This window comes from Malurus melanocephalus, unplaced genomic scaffold, assembly GCF_030028575.1.
Source record: "Malurus melanocephalus ecotype Western Australia unplaced genomic scaffold, MMel_1.1 scaffold_373, whole genome shotgun sequence".
Lineage (NCBI taxonomy): Eukaryota > Metazoa > Chordata > Aves > Passeriformes > Maluridae > Malurus > Malurus melanocephalus.
The window spans coordinates 231710-242170 of record NW_026623605.1 but is presented as its reverse complement, the minus strand read 5'-3'; the positions used below and the strand labels follow the sequence as shown (position 1 = coordinate 242170).

The 10461-nt window shown below is 43.8% G+C and overlaps 1 protein-coding gene across 1 annotated transcript in view; it reads right to left on the bottom strand.

The window, feature by feature from the left end:
- The window catches only part of SYT16 (synaptotagmin 16), a 46212-nt gene extending 36002 nt beyond the window's left edge, over positions 1-10210 (bottom strand). The window contains exon 1 of the mRNA XM_057378774.1: positions 10043-10210. The gene's annotated coding sequence lies outside the window, so the exon portion shown is untranslated. The remainder of the gene's footprint in view (positions 1-10042) is intronic.
- Positions 10211-10461: the final 251 nt, after the last annotated feature.

The window sequence follows — 10461 nt, the reverse complement described above, 5'->3', positions numbered from 1 at the left end:
AAAAAAAAAAAAAAAAAAAAAAAAAAAGCCAAACAGAGGAGGTGGAATATTATAGGTATGAAATTACTGGGAACAGAAGCAAGTTAACAACAGCACTGGTGTCATCTCGATATGAAGCTTTCTGAAAATTCGTCTGAACTCTAAATAAAAACATAACTTGCAGAAAGTTAGCATGCCTTTTTGCCCAATATACATCTTCCCACATCATCACAAGACAGATATTCTTTTAGGAACTCTGAGAAGGAGAAACCTACAAATAGGATGATGGGTTTAGGAAGAAAGAATTAAATAGGTGCATATTTTAGACTAAGAGATGACTAAAAAGAAGCTTCAAAAATTAATACCARTGTCTTGCTGAACTGAGAGGTATAAAAGCAATCAATGTATAAAAGAATAAAGTGTGACTGCAAGAAAATAAGCTTGGCAGCAATGTGCATTGCCTTGTGTCATGATCTCCAGRGAAATACAGTGGGAATCTCAGTTTTGTAGATCTTTAAATGGAGCACAGACTAGAGAGATCCCACCTTGCATGTCTTTTAGACATGAGATTGGTGACTTAAGGGGACTTTACCTTTTAAAACCCTCGTGCCAAATAATTTTGTTCAGTGATTTATTCTGCAGACACTTCCAACAGGTTTATTGTCAGCCTCAGTGAGTGCTGGGAATCACAGCCCTAACAAGGGCAGTAAATGAATGTGGGTTACCAAAGGCATTTTAAAAGCTGTGGCTGTCACAAACTCTCCAGGCTCCGGGCACACACTGTTCCAGCATCCATCTGGCAGCCTCCAGCCCTCAGCTCAGCCCCTGGGACCCARCTAAAGCTCCCTGCCACGCATTAAATCTTTGGCAAGGAACAGACAGTGCTGTAGCCTCCCCTCCCAGGTGAGCTGTTCCTGTCGCTGACTCTCCCCTTTCCAACCCTGCCCTTGGCAAAGCCTCTCTGCTTTGGGCAAAGGATTTTCTCACAGTCCAGAAGAGATTGCAGCCTCCAAACAAGCCATTTTCAGCAAAATGCAGATTGGCTGCTGGTAAATCACCACAGAAGTCACTGGGAGGAGATGGTGCTTGTAACAGCRCGATTCTCCTGGGCATGGAAGGAGATAAACCCTGCTGGGTAAGCACTGGATACTGGATACATTTTTAAGCTGTCATTTATTTACAGGCCAGAGCAAATCAATCTCTGGTTTCTGATGAAAGGAGAACTTCATAATGCTCTCCCTCTGTCTCAGCAGCAAGATCCATGACAGCAGARGCCCTCGGAGGGATGCAGGCATCCAGGAGTGATAGCTAACCAATGGAGATAAAACATATGSGTGCTGAAATGAAGCGCTGATCTAKTCTAAAAATCAACAGAACACAGCCTTGTGATATTTGCATAGGGAGTAATTAGCTCCTCTTGTTATTAGATTTTGGAGCTGACACCTGATTGGTCCAGCAGAGCCATCCCAATTCTTGGTGCTGTGGCTGGCTGCACCACGCTCAGGCAAACACTGCGGGCTCTGACTCAGGGAGGTTGAGATCCCAACCATAAAATGGGGGCAGTTTTCAAGGAAAGAGTTTGCTTYAGTAAGGGAAGTAAAGCAGTGATCTACAGCCACCTGCAGAGCTTGGATGTGGTCACCCAGTCATCTGGAGTGACAGATAAAAAMCAGGAACTTTCCTGGTTCCTGATATACCAAGCAGTTCCCTGTAGGCTGGGGGGAAGCATCACACACATGTACATSCACATCCCCAGTTCTACCCAAGACCTGGACATTCGTCTGGATTGAATCCCAAGAAACCCAGCAAATGTTTTTATTTCAGTTTATAGACAATAGACAGACACTGAAGTGTATTTCACAAAAAAAAAATCTGAATTACTTTGCAGCAACACCTGTAACTCCCGTGTGCAACTTGCAACCCAGCACCTACAGAACCTCTAGAGGTAAAAGCGATGTCTTTTCCAGGGTGCCTGAYTCTGTTTCACCTTTGCTTTGCTTTTCCTACCATCCTCTCCCCCTTACTGAAGCCTCCACAGTCAGTGATATGCTGAACAACTGGAGTTCAGCTGAATTATAAATGGTTTATTTTTGTTCTTGCAGCAGATGGGTAAAATGTGTAACGAGCTGCAGACAAGTTTAGGCGGGCAACGATTTTACRAACTCACCAGAGGATCAAAGGGGGCTGAGCTGTGTTACAGGCTTGCTGTTTCCCAGGAGCTCACTCCATTAATTAGGAGACACAATTCTAACGGCGTGTTTATGATATATTTCACAACATGGCCTTTTCAACATAACAGAATTTTACTTTTGATTTCTCTAACAGTTTTGACTTGCATTAGAAGAAAAAAAAAACCTAAAAGAACCGAGAAAAGCGTAAAATGTGTGGGAAATAAAAAAAAAAAAAATCCATTTCTTTTTGAAAGTATTCGTCAAACAAGACAGAGGGAAAAAAACAGTTTTGCAAATTCACTTGAAGTTCCATCTTCTAAAACCACCCATAAGAATTTTCACACTGAATCACATGCTAAACTCAAAGTAGTTAGGGTTTTATTTTCCTCTCCTGGAAAATCAGATAGCTAAAAGGATCAATGTTAAGCCTCTCACAGAAACCATCATAACCTTTACTACAATCCATATTCCCTTGTCTTGATAGGATCATTATTCCTGAATAGCATTCCCATTGAGAGGTGCAATTACTGTATMGCTAAAAAAAGCAGACTATTACCAGAATTTCAAACACCACCACAATGCAGAGGTTTGTAATATTACAAAATGTCTTTCAATCTTCTTGATACGTAGGTTCCCAAAAAAGTGCCATCAGATGTGCATTTCTTAATGTTTCCCTTGTTCGAGCTGTTGCAGAGCTTAGACACAAACTTCCTTTTCTTCAATCACTTTTTTTTTGCAACCCTTGGAAAAGTTTTCTAAAGAGCTCCTCCTTCACAGGGAGAGCACAGGCTGAAAATGGAGGCTGAAAATGGATCATATCCATGAACAGGAGCTTTATTTGTGTGGACATCTAAAAAGAGCAGTGTGACAGGCCCAGCACAAAGCTTTCCTCCAAGTTTAGGGGGAAAAAAAAACCTAAAACAAGGTGTGAATCTAAGCTGATGCCCAGAATATCAAGGATCTGTGCAGAAGGTAAGGCCATTTTTATGTTCATGGAAGGGGGAAATAAGGAATACTTGGATGGGTGAGATGTTTTTTAGCTACTGAAAACTGTAATGAGCCTGGTCCTCCTTTCAGGCTAGAACCCAATTAGCACATATTTAAAATAGCAGAGGGGAGCTTAGAAATGCACTCAGATGAAGGCAGGCAGCAGCAACACTGGGCCAAGAAATCCTCTATCCTGGTCCTGGAAACAATCTGGACTCTCTGCTCCTCTTGAGGTTGCCAGAATTGTATCTCACAACATGCTAGCAAAGCCCTTGCACTCTCACCAAACATTACAATGATGAAAATGTATTTTCAGCTGAAATTGCCACAGTGCCAGGCCCAGCCTGAGCACTTGAAGCTGTTCAGAGRATTGGAGCCTCTTGCAGAAGTGTCATGATGTAAGTCCACAGTCATCTTATGCCCAAGGTTCACATCAACTGTGAGCGTCACTGCTGACCAAACTTCCCTAAGGTAAAAATAAAACAGAAATACAGAACATCTGGTACCTTTTTGGCCTATGTGCTATAAAAATGCTATTTAAGTGATTGAATTTAACACACAAAAAAAGAGAAGACAGAGGCTCTTTCCAAGTGATTATGTGCTCTGTGATAATAGTTTTCAGCTGGTGMATCAGAAACTCCAGGGCATTCAAGGAAATTCTAATGGTTTATGCCAATAAATTAGACACATCTCACTGGAAACATTCACGGGTTACAAATCAGCACRGCAATAAACCCAGTGCTGCAGAGCACTGGTCCTGCAAGCCCCAAAATGGTGAGGAGAAAACAGAGATGAGCTCAGGCAGACAGCAATGTACCCGGCTGCACGGGGCTCAGCCCACGCACAGGAAGCCTGCAGACTTAATTCTCACTCCCAGATCATCTCATGTCTTTGCAGGCAGCTCGCTAGTGATGCTGTGCCAAATTAGTTGTAAAAATTGATACCCAAATGACAAAAGTGGGTTTTGATCAGGATATTTAGCCCCATGATGTCTCCTCCTTTCTTTTCATCCCTTTGTTCATGCTCTCCTTTTGTCAATAACAATGGCAACAATTACGGATCCTCACGGCTTCAGTGGGATGGGGAGAAGAGGAAAGAGGTAGAAGAAAAAAAGAAATTATGCAAATGTGACATTTACCGTTCAGAATTGTGCAGCCTTTAAAAAAAAAAACAAAAAACCCCAGGTCTCTCCATCATACAGAGTAAGTGATGACAAATTCAAGCAAGAAAAAAAAATGTTCCTGGAAGACCAGAACTCAAATATTGTGCTCAGAAGCTCCAACAGCAATGGGGCTGAGGAGCTGATGGTGATCTCCTGTGTTGACCTTTTCATTCTTTTGTTTTTGCCTAGGTTGTAAGAACTCCTGAACTCAGACATGTATTCACCTTGTGTAAGYCCAGGCCTCCAACAAAGCCTGGGGATCTGTGAATGCACAAATAGATACCATTGCCACCAAAATATTCATACAAAATTTGGGGAAATTTTCAGGGGAGAGAAACTGGCAACACTTCTTTGGCCGTAATATTTGGTTTGGATACACAGGCAAGCCAGATTCTGACTTGGCACTGGTGTTAAATCCAGAGTMACTCCACTGAAGCCAGTCTCATCCTCCAAATCAAAATAAAGCCCTTCGCATTTAAGGAGCCTCTTGTCACCAGAGACACAGAAAAGCTCGTAGCAGTTCCATGCCAAGTGGTTGCACGAAAAGCAGCAATGAACAACTTCATTTACACTTCTCCAACCGAGGGTTACAAAAAAGGGCGTGAAGAAATTCACAAATCATTGGAGCATTAGAAAAGTGGTGCTAGTAGTGGCAACTGTGCTCTTTCAGGCTAAAAGAGTGAGAAACATCTGTAATTACTGGATTAGGGGAATGAAAGAAGAAACCTGCAGTCAGAAATTACAGCACATTCTGTAATTGAGCTGCTGCCGTTCGCCGGCTTGCAGGAAGCCAGAGGAGCCAAAAGGAAATCACAAGTTCAAAAGGCTGGAGAAACACCAATTTACAGCAGCACCCGAACCCACCCACCTGCGCTGTCAAGCTGCTCCCCAGAGCAGATCCCATAGATTCCACCCCGCCCGCAATTGTGCTACCCAGCCTGCAGCAAGTGAACAAGCCGGGGTCAATCAGAGCAATTACTTGCATGGAAATTWGCAGTGGGAGAGCCTGTCTAGCTGCTTAACAAAGTGAAGATATTTTGGAAACATTTGGCGGAGTCACCGTGTTCCTGTTAGTCCTTCCCCCACGCACACACTCCATCCTCGCAGAGCCTGTGGGAATTGCTCCGTGTGGACCTCTGGAGCAGCACAGGCAGCGCTTTTTGGGAGATAAAAATTGGGCGGGTGCATCCTGGTGATCCATCCTTGTGTGTGCACATGGCCGAGCCTGCAGCTCCCATTCTCCTCTCGCTTCCCAGCCCATGCTGGGAGGCTGAGGGGTCACTGGGAAAAACAGGTCCTGATTCAAAGGATTTTAAGGAATTTGGAGCAACAGATCTCAGCAGTCCCTCCTGACTTAGGGACTGCTCCCTCAGCTACTCTAATCCTTCATCTCATTCTCCATTTTCACCTCCAACATCCAGGGCACACCTCAGAGGGAGCAATCACACTGTCCCATGGCCAGTCACTCTTCCCACTTGCCTCTATGGAAGCAACTGAGAGAAAAAGCAATTTAGGAGAGCATCTTCATCTGGACAGTGAGAAACTTTCCTTTTAGAAGTTCCTCTCCTTCCTGCCACTGGCTGGGCAAAGAATCTGAGCTACATACCCCAGCTGGGTGACAGGAATAACCTCAGGCTCACTTCCAACCTGTCCTTGGATCTTCTGGGTGCTCAGCATCAGAGCYACAAGGACCAGCCACAATCGTATTTCTTGGGAGAAGCACGCCCCTGGGTTTTCCACAACTTTGGAGGAAGCCAGACTGGTGCTGTCACACCCGCCCACGTTTCTTGTTTCTAAACACGAATCTCTGCCTCTGCTGCATGTGACAGTCCCACTCACTGCATGTGATGGGTCCCCAGGGTCTGCCTGGGCCCAGGGCAGCGCTGACAATGAAAGGCAGCACCCAGGCAGTGCTGCTCACATTCCAGCCCTCAGGGAGTGCTACAGGTGTTGATGCTTTCCTCAAAGCCTCAGCTATGGGAGATGAGTGGTTTATATAAGAGCTGCATCTCCATTTATTTATTTAAGTGTGCTGCTAGCCCCAGAGGCAGGAACAGTGGCTGTGCAGAGCAGCTTGAGAACTTGGAATGAAAGCGCTCTCATGGATGATAAAACAGAAGGAAAAATGGGGGGGAAAAATATTCCTTCAAACCTCATCATATTTATGCTGTTTTCACGCATCAAGGGTATATCTTTAATAMGTGTTCAAGGCAAGGCGCAACTGGGATATTTTCATATAAAGCATAGTGTACTAGGCTACAATTTCTTTCCCAGTATAAGGTCATAGCATTATAAAAAGGTTATGGTGTAGAACAAAGAGGACCCTTCACTTTCTTGAGCCKCAGCACTGAAGCATGTGGTTGGTTTCAGCTCTTTACACAAAGGTTATCCCACCACTGTCACAGGAATCTGTGAAATTCACTCCACCTTTTCAAGTACAGGGCCCCCCAACACTAAAAACACCACGTGTAGGAACACCAGCACCTCCTTTTGGGCTCGAAATCCACATTATGGAAAGGGACACCAAACCATCACAGCACCGAAACATCTCTCATGAGACCTCACTGATATCTGTCAAGCCTCTGCTCAAGGGAAAGTTCTTCTTTGTGTGGAGAGATGTTCCAAGGGGCCATTTCCCACAAACACCCTGTCCCAGTGCCTTAAAGACCACGAGTGCTGTGAGGAACCACTCCAGCTGGTTCTAAAGGCGTGGTTTTCAATCATTCCCTCACTAAAATATCCTGCAACATCACCTACTCCAAGGCTCTGCATCACCCCAGAAAGTCCAGGATTGCTTCATGCCACCATCTGTTCCTTCTGCACACACTTGGGCATAGTCAAGGAAGGTTGATATGCTCTGTGCTGTCTTCCTGCCAGGTGTGTGGTTACCAGCTTCTCTGCCTTTGCAGCCTCTCTGAGTTGTGCCAAGTGCATCCTAAGGACAGGCTGGCTGTGTCCAGATCAGCTCCAGTGAGGAGATTCCTGCAGCTGAGTGAGAAGCAGCCAGGGCAGCACATCCCTGCTCAAGAGATGGACTCATCACCAAGTCAAGAACAGGACCCACAAAAGCCTAAAGTACCAAATATCTGTCATCCATGGTGTCCCAGTAAATAGGAGGTTTTGTCCTGAAGTCTCCTCAAAGGAGAAAATCTTCATTTTCACAATGATCTTTTCCTTATCTTATTCTGTTTATAAGGACACAAACCATTAAATTAAAATGAAATCAGGAACAAACCATCCAGATGTATCCTAGAGCCATGATGATGGCAACACCTATTTCATTCTGTCACTTGCCTTGTTCTGAGATGAGGCTCTACACAGGAAAGCAAAAACAACAACAAAAAAAAGAGGCTGTGACATTTTACAGTTCATTTTCTAAATGTCAGCCTGCACACCTGCAAAGGAGGCAGATTTGGTCGTGTTCCTCTACCAACTCTCTTCATTGGTAGAGAAGTCAAAACTAAGCTGGATCCAAGGRCAAGAGGAGCAGCTCATGCACTGAACCCACACACCCCATCCCAGACCACAGCCTTCATTTGTCTGTGCTGTTACATGGGGGGATCCATCCAATTGCAGATGTCACAGTTGTGCAAAATGCCTTCTTTCCTATTTAGACAGATACATTCTAAACACTCTCAATTCCAGATGTGGAGAATCAAAAAGCTTTACCCAGTATGAGATCTTAGAACTGGGAAGAACAGCCATTATCAAGTTGCATGTTGAACACCAGAGTATCAGGATCTCCTTGGAATATGCACAGCCCACCAGAAAAAGTTGAAAAGAGGAAAAGTGAATCTTAACCAACAAACCTCATGTTACAAATGCTCCCCATCCTGCTCCTTCCTACCCAGCAAAGCCAGATTCCCAATTTGAAGCAAACTCCTGCTTGTCAACACTCCTTTTGGGAGAGCTTCCCTGGCTTCCCTGCCCGAGCTCAGCCTCCAGGTTTCTACATTCGCCATATGACACACTGTGTTAGCCCGGGGTTTAATATATTCCCTCATGCTGCTGTCCTTTAAAAGCATTGGCATTTCCTACACACAGATTCCATATTGACTTTACAAGTACCAAGACGCCACGGTGAAATTTAAACTAAATATAGAGGTGGTATTTTTAAATAACTCTTAGCTCCGACTCGCCAAGCCGATTTTATTTGAACGGAAAAAGCAGGCTCCAGCTTTAAGTTCCCATTGTAATTAATGATTACAACACATTCCTCTGCCGTATCAGATTTAGMACCTCATTAATGTATGTGGTATTTTTCTTGTACGGCACAGCTGTAGTTAAAGTTGAATTAGTGTTTCCATTATAAGCCCATGTTTTCAAAGGTTTATCACTCAGACACATGAGATTTAGTCTGAAATGAAAATTGCCATCAAGAGTGTCAGCTGGGAAGCAATTTCTTGTCCTTCAAAATCTGGAAAAAAAAAAAAAAAAAAAAAAAAAAAAAAAAAAAAAAAAAAAAAAAAAAAAAAAAAAAAAAAGAAAGAAAAAAAAAGAAACAACCCAAGCCACTCTGTTTATTAATAATTCACATTTTAAAAAGCATTGCAAATACATGTTTACATGATAGCCTGTGACAGCTCCATAGAATGTCAACACCCACACGCTCCTGGGAGATGTGTCATCTTAAAAACCGAAATAAAAGCCACATTTTTACACCACTTGATGGGAGGCGAAGAGAAGGGGGGAAAGACATAAAAATAATATCGATGAAGGAAACTTATTAAAAAAAMCCCATAGTCTTTGTTTAGAAACACTGAAGTTAGGACTTTCAGTCGAGAGGGGCGTGGGTGGGAATCATTTCAAGTACCATTTGTACTTATACCTCTTTGGTTCCTGTCCCTGGCTCACTAATGCATTTAGCAAGAATTAATCCTACTGAGCTCTTGCCACAGGAGGCATCCAAGCCTTCAACTGTCCCTGAGTCCCAGAGTCTTAAAACATGACCAGACCATGTCCTTTGCAATAGCCATGCTGAGGGACAAGGCAAAATGAACAACAAAACAACCTTCCATGGGCTCTACGCTTTGGGACTGTGTCCTTCTGCCATTAGCTTTAAGGTTGAACCACCAAGAGGCAGACCTTTTAATTGGGAGGCATCTGAGGCCTCTTCTTGGCTGATTATCCCAGTGATTATACACTTAGGACATGCAAATTTGCAAACAAATACATGAAGAAATTACCAAATTCACAGTTGCCACCATTATCAGGACGGATTCATTTTTTGATGGCTGAGAAAAATTAAAATGTTCTTTTCCTAACATAGTAAAATTCCCAGTTGTTTTGACTCCAGGACTTAAGGGTCTACCCAGGACATAACATTTCCAGAATGCAACAAACACATKAAGGATTGTGTAATAACTACTACAAGAAAACCAGGACAGGCGTATCCTTTGTGAGCAGAAAGGCACCGTTGCTACTCAGAAACTCTCACATTTTGCTCCTCMCTGGATTAGCAAAACATTCCCACAATACACAGAGCAGGGACTGTGCTTTTTCCCCCAGTGCTGACTTCCATTTTTCAACAGATTACTCCAGGCAACAAAGATAATGGGAACACGGTGGCAATTCCACATCCTTAYGATCGTATTTGGGAGGTTACTATCCAAAACCCTACTGTTCTCCACACAAACAACCCGAGAAGCAGCAAATGGGTCTGCGTCTGTCTTCCCAGCAATGAAGAACCTCCAAACCTCCAAAACACCCTGCAACAAAGGCAGTGTGATACCGTGACACTTACCAAGGCCCTCAGGAGCACCAGATTTTTCTTTGCASTATTTTCTTTGCCCTTGTTGTTCCCGGCATGGGAGCCCACCTCTCTCTTCACAGCAGAGCTTCTTGATGGAGTGGAAGAGGACTGCAGGGAGGATAATGAAGACTCCAACTGCAGACAAAACCCCAGYGGCCTCAGGAGCAGCTAGGAACAGAAAGGCAGAAAGAAAACATCAGCACAAGCAGGAGAAAACTGCCTGGGGAAAGATGGGATTTAAGCACAGCTTCATCYGTGGCTCTGCTTCCCCAGCCCCTCCACAGAAGAAATGGAAATGGAACCCAGCAGAACTTGGATACTTATATTAATTGGATACTTGTGTACTAAGGATGTAAATCACACAGACTCAGTTCCAGCTCAAGCCTTAGTTTCTGTCACATGATGAATTT